The 13750-nt window shown below is 38.3% G+C and overlaps 1 protein-coding gene across 1 annotated transcript in view; it reads right to left on the reverse strand.

The window, feature by feature from the left end:
- COL4A3 (collagen type IV alpha 3 chain) overlaps nt 1-13750 on the reverse strand; it is a 128297-nt gene that overhangs the window by 86420 nt on the left and 28127 nt on the right. The gene's annotated exons all lie outside the window — the stretch shown is intronic.

The raw sequence follows: 13750 nt of genomic DNA on the forward strand, positions 1-13750 counted from the left end.
CCAGAAGCTACAAAATTCTGTATTTTTGAGCCATCATTTGCATGGGCCCCTTCATGTATAGTGGATTAAGTAATGTCTGTGAGAGTCTAGCAGGATTGGAGTGAAGGAGAGGAGGGAGGAGAAGGGGAGAAAGAACAAAAAAGGAGGTAAGAGGAAAGATGGAGAGAAATAGAAGCAAGAGAAGAAAAGAGAGCAATAAGCATAGCACCAGGGCATCTAAAAATAATACCTTAGATTTACTGAATACTCACGTGCCCAGATATTGCTCTAAGGGTGCTATTTTTAAAATTCATTTAATCCTTACAACATATTACAGATAAAAGAAAATCAAGGCACCGAGAAACTAAGTGATTTTCCCAAGGTCACCCAGCTAGTAAATAATGGAAACTGGATTTGAATCCAGGTAGTCTAGATCTACTACGTGCTATCAAGATGACACCCAATGATATGCATGCTGTAAACTGCTGCTCTCATGAAGAAGGCAAGCTCCACACTGCCAAAGATCTTATCATTTTTCCAGTACTGCATACCCAGCTTCCATTTAAAAGTGAATATAAGTCAGTGAATATTTATTAAGTCCTTACTATGTGCCTGGCACTGGTCTAAGTGCTGGAGATCCAGCAGCAAACATTCCACACCCACTCAAGCTTATGTTCTGGGGGAATGTGCTTGATATGTAGAAAATATGTGTGGAGAATGCTGAAAATAAAATGAACTAGGAGATAAAAATGGACTGTCATATAGGGCTCTTTTTTTTTTCTTTTAATACTAGTAAACCGATATCCTCGGTCTAATACAGACAGCAAACTTCAGGTGCTAAAGAAAGATGCCATTGTTAAAGAAGTTAGTGCTTTAAGAAATACATATAGCAAAAATTGTAACATTTGACAGGAAGGACAATGAAACATGAAAAAACATGGGAATAACCACAAAGAAAATACAGACAAGTATAAATTACGCAGTTGTCTGAACACAGGTGAACTACATAGCTCAGGCAAGCTAGCACTTTGAATGCCCTGCTATTGAAACACTAAAATGTTACCCTGCAATCGAAACATCAAGGTCCAATGAAACTTTATTTAGTAGTACACCATACTACAATAATTCTGGAAAAGAATTCTGCACCTGGATTTTTATGCTGTTAACCAACCTTGAAATCAAACTGCTAAATAGGGCTTAGTGCACTGGCAAATCTTGAAGTCCTTTGTCATCAGCGCTCAGGTTAATGGTTAAGGGTTGGTATTTAGAGTATACCACAGTTTCTTTTAGTTAATAATACATCATCCCATGGGGTCTGAAGGATCTGTCAAAACAAGTAATGGCAAACTAGACCAATGCCTCATTTGGAATTAGAGGGTGCTTTGGACAAAATGAGCCTGGTAATCTGATTCCAATAGACGCAAGTCATTCATTTCAATTGGAGAAATATATCCAACTGGAGTGCTTGAGTCTCATTGATGGTTTTAAATCGCGTGTTCCATTTAGAATCCTTTCTATTTTACAGTTGTTTCTCTCTGGTGCCAGTAGTAACAGCAAGTATTTCTCAGTTTTGAGAATGAACTATTTGTTTCTTTAAACACAGGACCCCACACCTTGGATTTCACGTCTATTGAAATCAAGGTCAACTGGAAACTAATACTCTGCTTCCATTCTTCTTTTTGTGTCTTCAGACTTCAGCTGAAACCACTGAGGGAGAGGATATCCCAAATACAATGTGAGTCTGGGATGTGACAATTTGCTTTCCAACCCCAAATAGGTTGGGTTCTCTTTCTTCCTTCCTTTCTCTTTCTTTTTCTTTTCCTTCCTTCCTTCCTTTCTTTTCTCTTATTTTTGATTTTGCTTTTTGATCCTACTCAGATGTGTTGCTCCTATTATATTACTGTTAACATTTTACCAACAAGGAAATTTTTTTATTCCTTCTCAGTGGAAATATTTCCTGTCTTAAAACTATTCATGAATTTGTAAATAGGAAGATTTTTTTTTTCACAGAAAATATTCCCTTGGTATTTACACAGATGCTAAGTCAAATTTGTTCAACTTTTATTCTCTTGGTTCTTTCTTTTTTTTTTTTAAGATTTATTTATTCATTTTAGAAAGGGAGAGAGTGCATGAGCAGGGCGAGGGGCAGAGGGAGAGGGAGAGAGAGAATCTCAAGCAGACTCCCTGGTGACCGCGGAGCCTGATGCAGGGCTCAATCCCAGGACCCCAAGATCATAACTTGAGCCAAAATTAAGAGTTGGCTGCCCAATCAACTGAGCCATCCAGGTGTCCCTCTCTTGTTTCTTTCTTTTGGGGGATGTTTGGTTCTAGAATACAGATTCATCAAGATGACATCTCAATCCAACTTTATAAAATGTATTTGTTCAAGCAAAACTATTCTAAAAAACAAGCAAGACACTGTGATTTTCACATTAAAATTAAATGTGAAAAATACAATTTCTAACCTAAGTTTAAGTAAATGTAAGGGAAAAATTCTTTCAAATTTCCTGCAAGGTTGAAAATCCCTATAATAGAACTTTAGAAAAAAATGCAAAACAAAACCAAGTAAAAAATATGCAGAGATGTTACCTTTGCAGTTGAAAACTGAAGTCGTAATCATTATTGTGAATTAATGTCATGTACCTGATTAAAGAGACAAATTTACAAGTGCAAAGCACAGAGAACTAAGATGTTCTTTTAGTTCTCTTAGAGAACGCTGCTTTTGAGTGTGCATAGGTTTCTAAAATTAACAGTCTAGACTGTAAACATTTTAGCTCTATGTGTGTTGCTGAAGGGGATCAGAATATGCCACCTCAAAATATGCCACTTTGGTATAAGGATTATTTTGAGGTGAAGGCAACTGAGAACAAAAGAGATAGAGGGTACATGATGCGCTGCTCCCTGTCCTCCCTTGATCTGCCTCAAAGCAACGCATGCATTCCCCTTGAGAAGGTGTTCTCCACTCCCCCATACCAGGAAGAGGAGAAAAACCCTTACCACCAGAGACAGAGACAGTATTGAGACGAGTCAGCATAAATAAACTTTAATAAATAACTCTTATCTACCATTAGTTTCCCTCACATATTTATCACTCACAAGCCTCAACCCCCTTTTCCCTGTCAGTCACTTCTCCATAATTTATTGCCCTTTGTTAAAATAGTATTTAAGCCCCAAGTCGATTCTTTTCTGTGAGGTTCCTGTGCATATAAAAATATTACCATCACATAAAAGCTGTATGCTATTCTTCTGTTCATCTATCTTTTGTCAGTTTAATTCACAAGCCTCTGGCATTCAACCTAAGAGGGTGGAGGAAAAGATTTTCCTCTCCTGGGCGCCTGGGTGGCTCAGTTGGTTAAGCGACTGCCTTCGGCTCAGGTCATGATCCTGGAGTCCCGCATCGGGCTCCCTGCTCGGCAGGGAGTCTGCTTCTCCCTCTGACCCTCCCCCCTCTCATGTGCTCTCTCTCATCCTCTCTGTCTCAAATAAATAAATAAATAAAATCTTTAAAAAAAAAAAAAAAAAGATTTTCCTCTCCTACCCAGACAAAGGGCCTGCTATCAATGATTTTGCGAGTCTGAGCAGTTTTTTAAGTCCTAGCACCTGTGTAAACTAGAAACGTCCACCATCGCCTTTCTTATTTTCTAAAAATGGGCAACTATTAAATCCACATGCATTCTTTAAGTACCTATGGTGTGCCATAGCTATGTTTGGAACCATGAAAAAATCCCATGGTGGGTCAGCCTCCAAGGAGCCAAAGATGTAGAACAGAAGAGGGAGAAGAATGAACGAGAGAACAATCAATGGTTGAAACGCTATGTGGAAGGAGTGCTGAGACCGTGGAGAGAAGAGGGTGCCTGGGACTGCTGGAACCTGGGAAGGACTCTGGGAATGCCTGAATCCAGTATTCTAATGGAAAGTAGCTTTACATTAAAGACAAGGAAAAAAAGAAAAAACAGCCTCTGCCTGGAACTATATATACATATATATACTACGTAAAGATACGAAACTGTTTCTGCTCTTTCTCTTCCCATGAATATCCAGATCACAAAAAGAAATGTCTTTTTTTTTTAAAGGTTTTATTTATTTATTTGACAGAGAGAGAGACACAGTGAGGGAGGGAACACAAACAGGGGGAGCGGGAGAGGGAGAAGCAGGCTTCCCTGCCGAGCAGGGAGCCCGATGCGGGGCTCGATCCCAGGACCCTGGGATCATGACCTGAGCCGAAGGCAGACGCTTAATGACTGAGCCACCCAGGCGCCCCAAAAAGAAATGTCTTAAGATGGTAGGGTGAGAGGACTCATCCCACAGTCGGCTCTGCCAGTATTTAGCCTTGCGCACCTGGAAAAGGCTTCACTCCTGATCCTCAGCTTCCTTAGACTGGTCAAAGCCACCTCTAATAGCACCTTCTACTTCCAGCATTCTATGCCAAGGTCAAACTGCTCTGCCTACACAATGGGATATCTTGAAGGCTGTGCATAAACATGCAATGTAATTTACTAATTAACATATACTATGTAAAGATAAGCACTTACCTCAACTTACCTACCCTAAAAATCATTGAAGGCATGACCCATCTTTCTAGTTTTTTTTGTTTTGTTTTTAACATTTTTCTGTGCACAAGAATTACCCAGGAAACAGGGCAAAAGTACAAGCCCTTCTGAACTTCTGCTCCCTACAACCAGTCCTCATTCTGAATGATTCAGTGAATCTGGGCTGGGCCCAGGAATTTGCATATTTACTTTCCCCCAGGTGATTCTGATGCCAAGGATTGTTGTCCTGCCTTGTGGGCAACAAACAATTCAGGAACACTGAAGCAGGGGATTAAGCCTGACCCTGAGCCATTTCTCCGGCTGAGTACTTTCAGAGAGTTTAGGGAAGTTTCAAATCAATCTCTTTGGAATGCTTCAGATTAGAGATAAACCCCTTAGATCTGTTTTGATCCAGTTATAGTTGTAGACCGAACCAAAACGAACTACAACAGGGCATTGATTATCTGGTTATATTTAAATCTCTAAAATACTTTTTATTTTTTTCTTTCTAGAATGATGGTGTGCCAGGGGTAGGAATTTCCACAGGCAAAAATTTCCAAGTTGTATCAGTGATAGAAACAACACAAAGGGGGGGGGGGGGAGGATAGACAAGGAAATTAGTAACTAACTGCTATAAAACTACTGAGTTTGCAATTACCAAGGTAAATCCTCCAGAGGAACACAGAATTTTTCTTGTGATAAACTTCTGAAGATGTTTATTTTGAAATGCCCCCTTGCCATGCTGATTGGTCTTCACTTATGGGTAATGTGCTTCTCTGTGCCGAGCCTCAATTTTTATTCCTGAACTCATCTTCTCTATTCTGTTCTTAGCTAAGAGTAAAAACAAATGGTACTCTCCACTGTAAACCAAACCAACAAACAGAGATAACCTTTTACATACAAGGAAAATATTAAAATAGCCCCTCAGTTTAGTCATCTTATTTTCAAGTGTGCTGAACGCTATTTTGGATCTTCTGTGAACATGCCTAAATTTTCAGAGACGTAAGTCATTTGTCCAAAGCCATATCCCCACTGGTGGGCCAGCCTGCGTGCAGCAATGGGATGCTAGGACAGGGTGGGCTCTAACGTCCCAGGCCCTTGCTTTGATTCCTTGGGTTCAGTAGGACCACTCCAGTTCCTAGGATTTTCAGTCAATTTTCTTTCCCCCCACCCTTTATACCCTCTTTGGAATATAAGGCTATGTTGATTCCCTGCTAAAAACCCTACATTGCCTTCAATATATGTAATTACTCTAAAATGGAAAAAGAAGAGGAGGGGCTTTCATAAATATGGACTATTTCTCCCCCTCCTTCTCCCCACCTTCTCTTTCTCCCTCTCCTTCTACTTCCCAAGAACCTTCAACCAGGCCCCTAGAGCTCTTCTCTCTTTGAATGCTTACCTCACTATAGCAGTTCTATAAGTAGTTTGGAAACTTCTAATCTACCACTCTGATAGGAATTACCTGGGCTCATTGTTCTTCAAATCCCCAGCACTAGCACATGGCCTGGAGTTTTTGTTAAATGAATATATTTTTGAAAGAAAATAAGAAACAAAAATTTATTTGTCTCAAAAATTAATGTATATATTTCTTTTTTAAATTTTTATTGTTATGTTAATCACCATACATTACATCATTAGTTTTTGATGTAGTGTTCCATGATTCATTGTTTGCGTATAACACCCAGTGCTCCATGCAGAACGTGCCCTCCTCAATACCCATCACCAGGCTAACCCATCCCCACACCCCCTCCCCTCTAGAACTCTCAGTTTGTTTTTCAGAGTTCATCGTCTCTCATGGTTCGTTTCCCCCTCCAATTTCCCCCCCTTCATTCTTACCCTCTTGCTATCTTCTTCTTCTTTTTTGTTTTTTAACATATATTGTATTATTTGTTTCAGAGGTACAGATCTGTGATTCAACAGTCCTGCACAATTCACAGTGCTCACCATAGCATAATGTATATATTTCACGTGCTTCATTTAAAGTAATAAGAAATAATACGTTTGTAACCATATTCAATTCTCCTTAGCTCATTTGAAACAGTTTAGTACTTAATTGATGTAACAGTTCATGTTCTTCATAAATGATACATTATATATATTTTTTCTTTTTTTATAGACGTTTTGTTTCTTTAAAAAATTTTTAATTGAAGTATAGTTGACATAAAATATTATATTCATTTCCAGTGCACAGCATAGTGATTTGACACGTACATTATGAAATGCTCACCAGGATAGGCCTACCATCTTCACCTTACAAAGTTATTACGATGTTATTGACTCTATTCCTGAGGCTGTACTTTTCATTCCCATGAGTTACTTATTTTATTAACTGGAGATTTTTACCTCTTAATTCCTTTCACCTGTTTTACCCATCCTGCCACCTCCCCTCCTCACTGGCAATCATCAGTTTTCTGTATTTATGTCTGTTTCTGTTTGTTTTGTTTTGAGATTCCCCAGGTAAGTGAAATCATATGGTATACTTGTCTTTCTCTGTTTGACTTATTTCACTTAGCATAATACCTTCTAGGTCCAGTGATATGTTATAGTTAAATTTTTAAACAAGCATTGTGATAATTAAAAAAAAAAATCAACATTTGAGGTTAAGTACCTACTTCTAATCAAACTCTGATAGCCATTCACCAATCCAAGTTTGCTTGATTAAAGCTTGATTCAGGAAACAAACATCTCAGTTCCAGACTTTGGTTTCAATGCCATGAGGGGTTACAAAATGAAGATATCTGCCCCCACTATCACTTACAGAAGATGACCCACATAGATAGCTAAGAACTGAATAAAATCTATTCTAACCAAGAGAAAAATGCAACAATCCAACGAGTGGGCCTCACTAATACACAGGTAAGAGGAAAACAGGGGCTATTTCCTTCCTTCCTTTCTTTCTTTCTTTCTTTCTTTCTTTCTTTCTTTCTTTCTTTCTTTCTTTCTTTCTTTCTTTCTTTCTTTTTTTCTTTTTGAAACAGGGGCTATTTCCAAGACATTTGGCATTTTGACTATTGTTCACTTGGGCATAAAAATGATTTCCATATTTACAGAGGACATGGAGAAGGCAGAATATTGGAGTGCTCACACCCAGGGTTCTGGAGCCAGAATGCCAGGCCACTTTACCATTCACCACTCTCAACACTTCACCTGTCTCTGCCATTTCCCCATTAGTAAAATAGAATAATTGTAACCTCTTTCATGGGAGTATAGGAGCATTCTAATTAACAGGGTGGAATGCTTACCACCATGCCTGGCACACAGTAGGTAGGCTCTGTAAGTGTTAGCTATTATAATTATCCACTTACATCTACTCTTCCAAGTTTTGTGTGTGTGTGTGTGTGTGTGTGTTGTGAGAAATGGAGAAATGACCCGAAGTTTTTCAAATGCTTTCTAGTATCTATAGGGAAAAGGTTATGTTTTTCTTTTTTGACCCATAAACGTGGCCAATTTATTCATTGATTTTTAAAGATTTTATTTATTTATTTAAGAGAGGGAGAGAGAGCATGAGTGGGGGAGAGGGGCAGAGGGAGAGGGAGAAGCAGACTCCCCCAATGAGCAGGGAGCCCGATGCGGGACTCGATCCCAGGACCCTGGGATCATGACCTGAGCCAAAGGCAGACGCTTAACTGACTAAGCCACCTATGTGCCCCTAAAAATGGTCAGTTTATAAAGAAAAGTATTAAATAATTTTTCATTTCTGTAATGATATGACTTGTTCTTGGTGTTTTATTATTTTTTTAAAATACTGTACTGTTTTTAATTTTCTTACTTTATTTTATTTTGCCAATGTTTTATTCAGGACTTTTTCATTGGGACACTTACAGGATTAACACTCCTGTTACTTTTTCTGCAATATCTTGCTCAAGTTTGGAATTGATTTATGGTGGTTTGTAAAGTCACAAAAATAGAAACAAAAAATTAGGACACCTGTTGTTTTGTTTTATGTACTGGGACCATTTAATAGCCTGAAGCTTAACTACTTCCTGAAATGGAGAAACATTCACTTGTGACAACTTTGGGGTAAGAGTTTCCTTAGAGGGTAATTATTAGAGAACTTTATTATTTCTTTCAATATTATTGGCTAATTCTATTAATTCTCTTAATTATTCTCTTAATAGTTTTAATAATTCTCTTATAAAATTCTCAATTTTGATAATATATATTCTAATTGAAAATCACCCCAATTCATCTACGTTTCAAATTTATTAGCATAGAACAAACTATTTTTACTTTCACTTGTGTCATTATTTCCACACCTCATTTTGTATATCAATGATTTTTCTATTTTTTAAAAATTAGATGAGCTCATATTTTCCTACTTCCAACTATTTGCCAACAACCTAGGTATCGTATTTATGAATTTACAGTTTTTCTATTTTCACTGAGACTCACTTCGATGTTTTTAGTTGATTTTCCCCCTTCTGATTTAGTTTTGTATATTTGAATTTTTAAAGAAGCCTTTTCAGTTGATGGCATACTACATGTGTTTTCTTTATTTTGTGAAGAATGTGATTTTACAGCATGGGCAGGTAACTCTGGACCTCCTTCCAGGCCTGCTCCTGGTCCTGGGAGGTTGACTGTGAGGTCCACAGCCCAGCTCCACCACAAGCGGTTCCTGAGATGTCAAGTATTTGGACAGAGATGGAGGGAGGGAGGGATCAGATGAGGTTAGGGTCTTCATTGTCCTGGCTCCCTCCCTGCCTGGTTGCCTTAACCACCATAAATCAATTCCAAACTCGAGCAAGAAATGACCCCTCTATCTGTGTTCCCTGCACCCCTCCGTTTAATGACCAGCTCAGTACCACTGTATTCCTGGGTCCCAGGAAAGGAAGCAGAGGGGGGAACACCTTGGCTGCTATGTTTCCCTGGACCTCAATTTGTAAACAGGGCATCCATAAATAAACTCTGCTCAAATCATCTGCTTTTGAATGTGCCGCATGTGTCTTGTTGGGACATTGACTGACACAATAGCTATGCATTTTCCTCAGAGGACATTTGAATACATCCCATAGGATTTTATTCCTCATCTTCTCATTATCAATAGTTATTTAAATATCATGCCATTGTGATCTTGACTTCTTCCTTAAGCTAAGAGTTTTTGTTGATGTTTGATTCTAATTTTATTTGTTTATAATTTTATTGCATGGTGAGCATTTTGATTCTTACTCTATTTGTGGAATTTGTGGGATTCCATCAGGTTTTCTTTGTGGTAAATTATGGTCAATTTTTTATAAACATTTTATGAGCACTGGAAAAGATGTATTTTTGTATTCAGGTAATAGTTTGCATATCAGATTAATTATTAATTGCATTACTCAGGCCCTCTAAACCCGTGCAATTCAAAGCATGGGTCTTAGTTTCTAAACCTGCTCATAATTAAATAAATATAGAACTGGGCAGTAAGGATTTAGAAAGTTTAGAGCAATTTGACAGAGCTAACAATGCCGGTTGAATCTAAAACAAAATGTTTGGGCTTATATTTTATATATTTCCTATTCCACTTGCTTATAATTCATTTTCACCATATTTTATAATAGTAATGTTCCAAGATAAAATGGAAAGTAAACCACAAAACGAAACTGTTCCTTCACTATAGAAAATTTAAGAAACATCGCTCTAAACTCTTCCTTATTTTGGTCAACTTGATTTATCAAAGATCTTTTATTCACTCTTCACTTTCACCCACACAGAGGACACATCTGTATCCTCTTCTTCCAGGCCACTTCTCCCTCCTCCCCCAACCCCAACTCCACACACACACACACACACGCGCACACACACACACACAGCAAAGTCCCAGGAAAAGGGACACTTTCAGAGATTGAGGATTTTTGTCACAGAAGAGGACTATCATGTAGTCTCTTTCCAGTGACAGGTACAACTACTTTCAAAGAGTTTTTGCAGTTCCATCATCAACCCCAAGACAAGAGGGACATATTCACACCTGCTATATCATTTCATCCCCACAATAAGCTGAGATGTATGTAGCAAGAGGAAATTGAGACATAGATGAGAGGTTGCCAGCACCCGGAATAAGGGGATTGACTAACCATTTGTCTTTCAAATACATTTTGCCTACAAATGGTATAATGTAACTTAGTATTTATACTCTGTGGCTTACTTTTCTTTCTTTCTTTTTTTTTTTTAAGATTTTATTTATTTATTTGAGAGAGAGAGAGTGAGAGAGAACAGATGAGAGGGGATAGGGTCAGAGGGCAAAGCAGACTCCCCGCCGAGCAGGGAGCCCGATGCGGGACTCGATCCCGGGACTCCAGGATCATGACCTGAGCCGAAGGCAGTCGCTTAACCGACTGAGCCACCCAGGCGCCCTGTGGCTTACTTTTCATCCTATAACCAGAGAAATTAAAATGAGTACTTGAATTTAAAGCAACCTAATTCTTTCTTCTAAATGGTGTGCTTCAGTGAATGGAGAAATGACACACTCACAGAGAAACGTAAGCAAATAAAAATTTCTTTCTTTCGATGATTTTTTTTTTTTAACTCTCCATGACTCTTATTGCCCTGTTTTTGATAAGGGCAATGCCCTTGAAGAAATGATCAAACTTATTCCAATGTCTTTGTGCTTTGTAAGGAAAAAAAAGAGAGAATTAGCATCATTCGAGATTCTTACTGTTCTTAGTGTTTCAGAAATGGATTATGAAAAAAACTTTATTTTTAGGCTTTGCAATTACCCAAATAAGAAAGCGGTTTCCATTAAAGGTTATGTGAGATTTCACAGTCGATTTCTATTAGAATTACATGGAAATTTCTTGAAGTTGAAGCCAAGGGTGTAAAATTTTAGCCACATCTGTCTCCAAGATGAGTTATTAGGCTGACTTTGAAATTTGATAACTGTTTTGCTGAGTCACTGTAATCTACTGCGGCCCCTTGGCACATTTTGCTTTGAATCCTCGATATGGGCCTGGCCACCAGGGGTGCTTCATAAATGCTTCTTGGATGGAGCCGTTCGACATTTTTTGTATTACTGATGCAGAGTGATTTTGTGGAGTGTTTTTCAAAACACTTTCATAAAGCTGATTGTATTTCCTGCCTTCTCACTTTTTTCCCCGTAATATTTGAATTCAGTAAATGGGTCTTTTGTATGTATCGAGAATCTTAAACATTCACATCTTTTGATGTAACAATTCCATTTCTGGGAATTTATACAGAGAACAGAATCCTAAATCGGAAGCAGAGTGCCATATGCAAATATGATTATAGCAGCATTATTTACAGTAATAAAAAATTTGGAATGTCCTGAGTGTTCACTAAGAGAGAAGCAGCCAAGAAAGATGGAATCTTAAAAAATGTTTACAAGACCACATAAATATTGTTTAGAGTCTATTTTTGTAAGAAAAAAAAGACCATAGAATTGTATACACAATATCTTTACATCTATATTTGTAAATATCCTACACATAATAAAAATGCTAATGGAAAATACTAAAAACATTAATGATATTGTCTTTAAATAGTGAAACTACGACTGACTTTTTCCTTTCAAATTTTCAGAATTTTGCACATTTTCTTTCATTAAGCACACATTACTTTTACCATTGAAAATCACACATTTTATTATTAATTAATCATTATAAATCTTAGCCTTATTACAGAGAATACAGAAAGTCCCTCATCTGTTACATATTTAGTTCTGAAATAATAAAATTATGTATGTTCTTAAATAACACATAAAATACATGTATCGATTTATGTGTTTGCTTTAGACTGCAACAGTATTTCAGTTTTAGTTATTCAGGAATGGATATAGACTGCTAGGAGAGCATCATTTTATGTCCAAGTTTTAAAAGAGTATCAGGATCTGCAAAAGATGAGATTCAAGGTGTGTCTGCAGAACCAGCAGAGAAAGTAAGTGGGTCACAGTGCAGATGGCCCAGGGCACCGGGGAGGGAGAAGCACCCCTCTCTTGAGCATGCTCCTAGCTTTACGGGGACCTGCATGCCCCTGGCACTAAAAGATGAAAATTTATTTCAAAATATCCTTGTTTGGTGAACTATTTCAACTCATTTACAACAGCGAACTTCAGTTAAGATGCAAAGAGAAATTTACTGAAATGTAATGGATACTTGGTTTCTTTCCCTATTCTTGACATTCTTCTCCTTCCTCTTAGTTAGAGCACCTCTTTCTCTCTAGTCCAGAGCATGGGACTCCAAAAAAGTTCCCTGAGTGTTTCTGGGCAATGAAACTTGCAGTTTGGGGGGGGGATAACTGGTGGAGATGGTTTCTCTTCATGGTAGTCATGACACAAACATGGAAGTATACTGTGGAGGCTGTGATGGAAGGCAACCTTAGGATGAACCAGACATCATATAAAGAACAGGAGCGAAAGAAACCATCTTTGATGATATCATTGAGCCAGTGGGTCCAGCCTCACCTGAAACTCTCCTGGCCACTGGATTTTTAAGTTATGGGAACAAAAAATATTCTTTTTATTGTTTATGCCATTAAAAAAAAAACAAAAAAACAAAAAAACAGACTCTTCTTTGTGTGTGCTGTTTTTATTTTAGTAATCTCCAGACCCAATGTGGGGCTCAAACTCATGACCCTGAGATCAAGAGTCACATGCTCCACCGACTGAGCCAGGTAAGTGCCCCCGTTTGTGCCATTTTGTATAGGGTTTTAGGTTGCTTACAATTACAGGGCTGCTAATTGAAACTCTGGGTTATTTCATTCTTACTTGATAAAAGGAATGCATACTAATATGGTAAAACAGATAAGCCCCTTACACTAATTTATAATATGATGTAGCACAAGTCCTTAGTTGAGGCCAGGGCTTTGATGCTGACTTTGGGTAGATGGAGAGCCATCCATCTACCATCATATGGATTAGACCTAAACAACCTCACAAATCTGCTTGCTTCCTTCCACCCTCTTGACTCTTATCCTCTTTCAGACCACCTCCATCTTGTACCTGCGTCACTACCATGCCTCAGTTTCTCCCTGCCTCCAGTCCATTCCCCACACCACAGCCAACGTGCTGTTTCCAAAGCATAAATCTGATCGTTATCTCTGTCCTGTTTGAGACCTTCCTGTGCTTGCCATTACTCTCAGGATCAAGTTCAAACTCCTTAACCATGATCTGGTGCGATAGAGTCCTACCCACCTCTCCAACCTCCTTTCTCCTTCCTCCCCTATCTCTCCACATCCAGGCACATTGGCCCTTTCTCTGGCCCTTAGATAGGAAGCCGTAGTCCAGTATGGATTGTTCTCTCTACTGGAAGATT

Source organism: Mirounga leonina, unplaced genomic scaffold, assembly GCF_011800145.1.
Source record: "Mirounga leonina isolate KUSES-001 unplaced genomic scaffold, KU_Mleo_1.0 Mir_151, whole genome shotgun sequence".
Lineage (NCBI taxonomy): Eukaryota > Metazoa > Chordata > Mammalia > Carnivora > Phocidae > Mirounga > Mirounga leonina.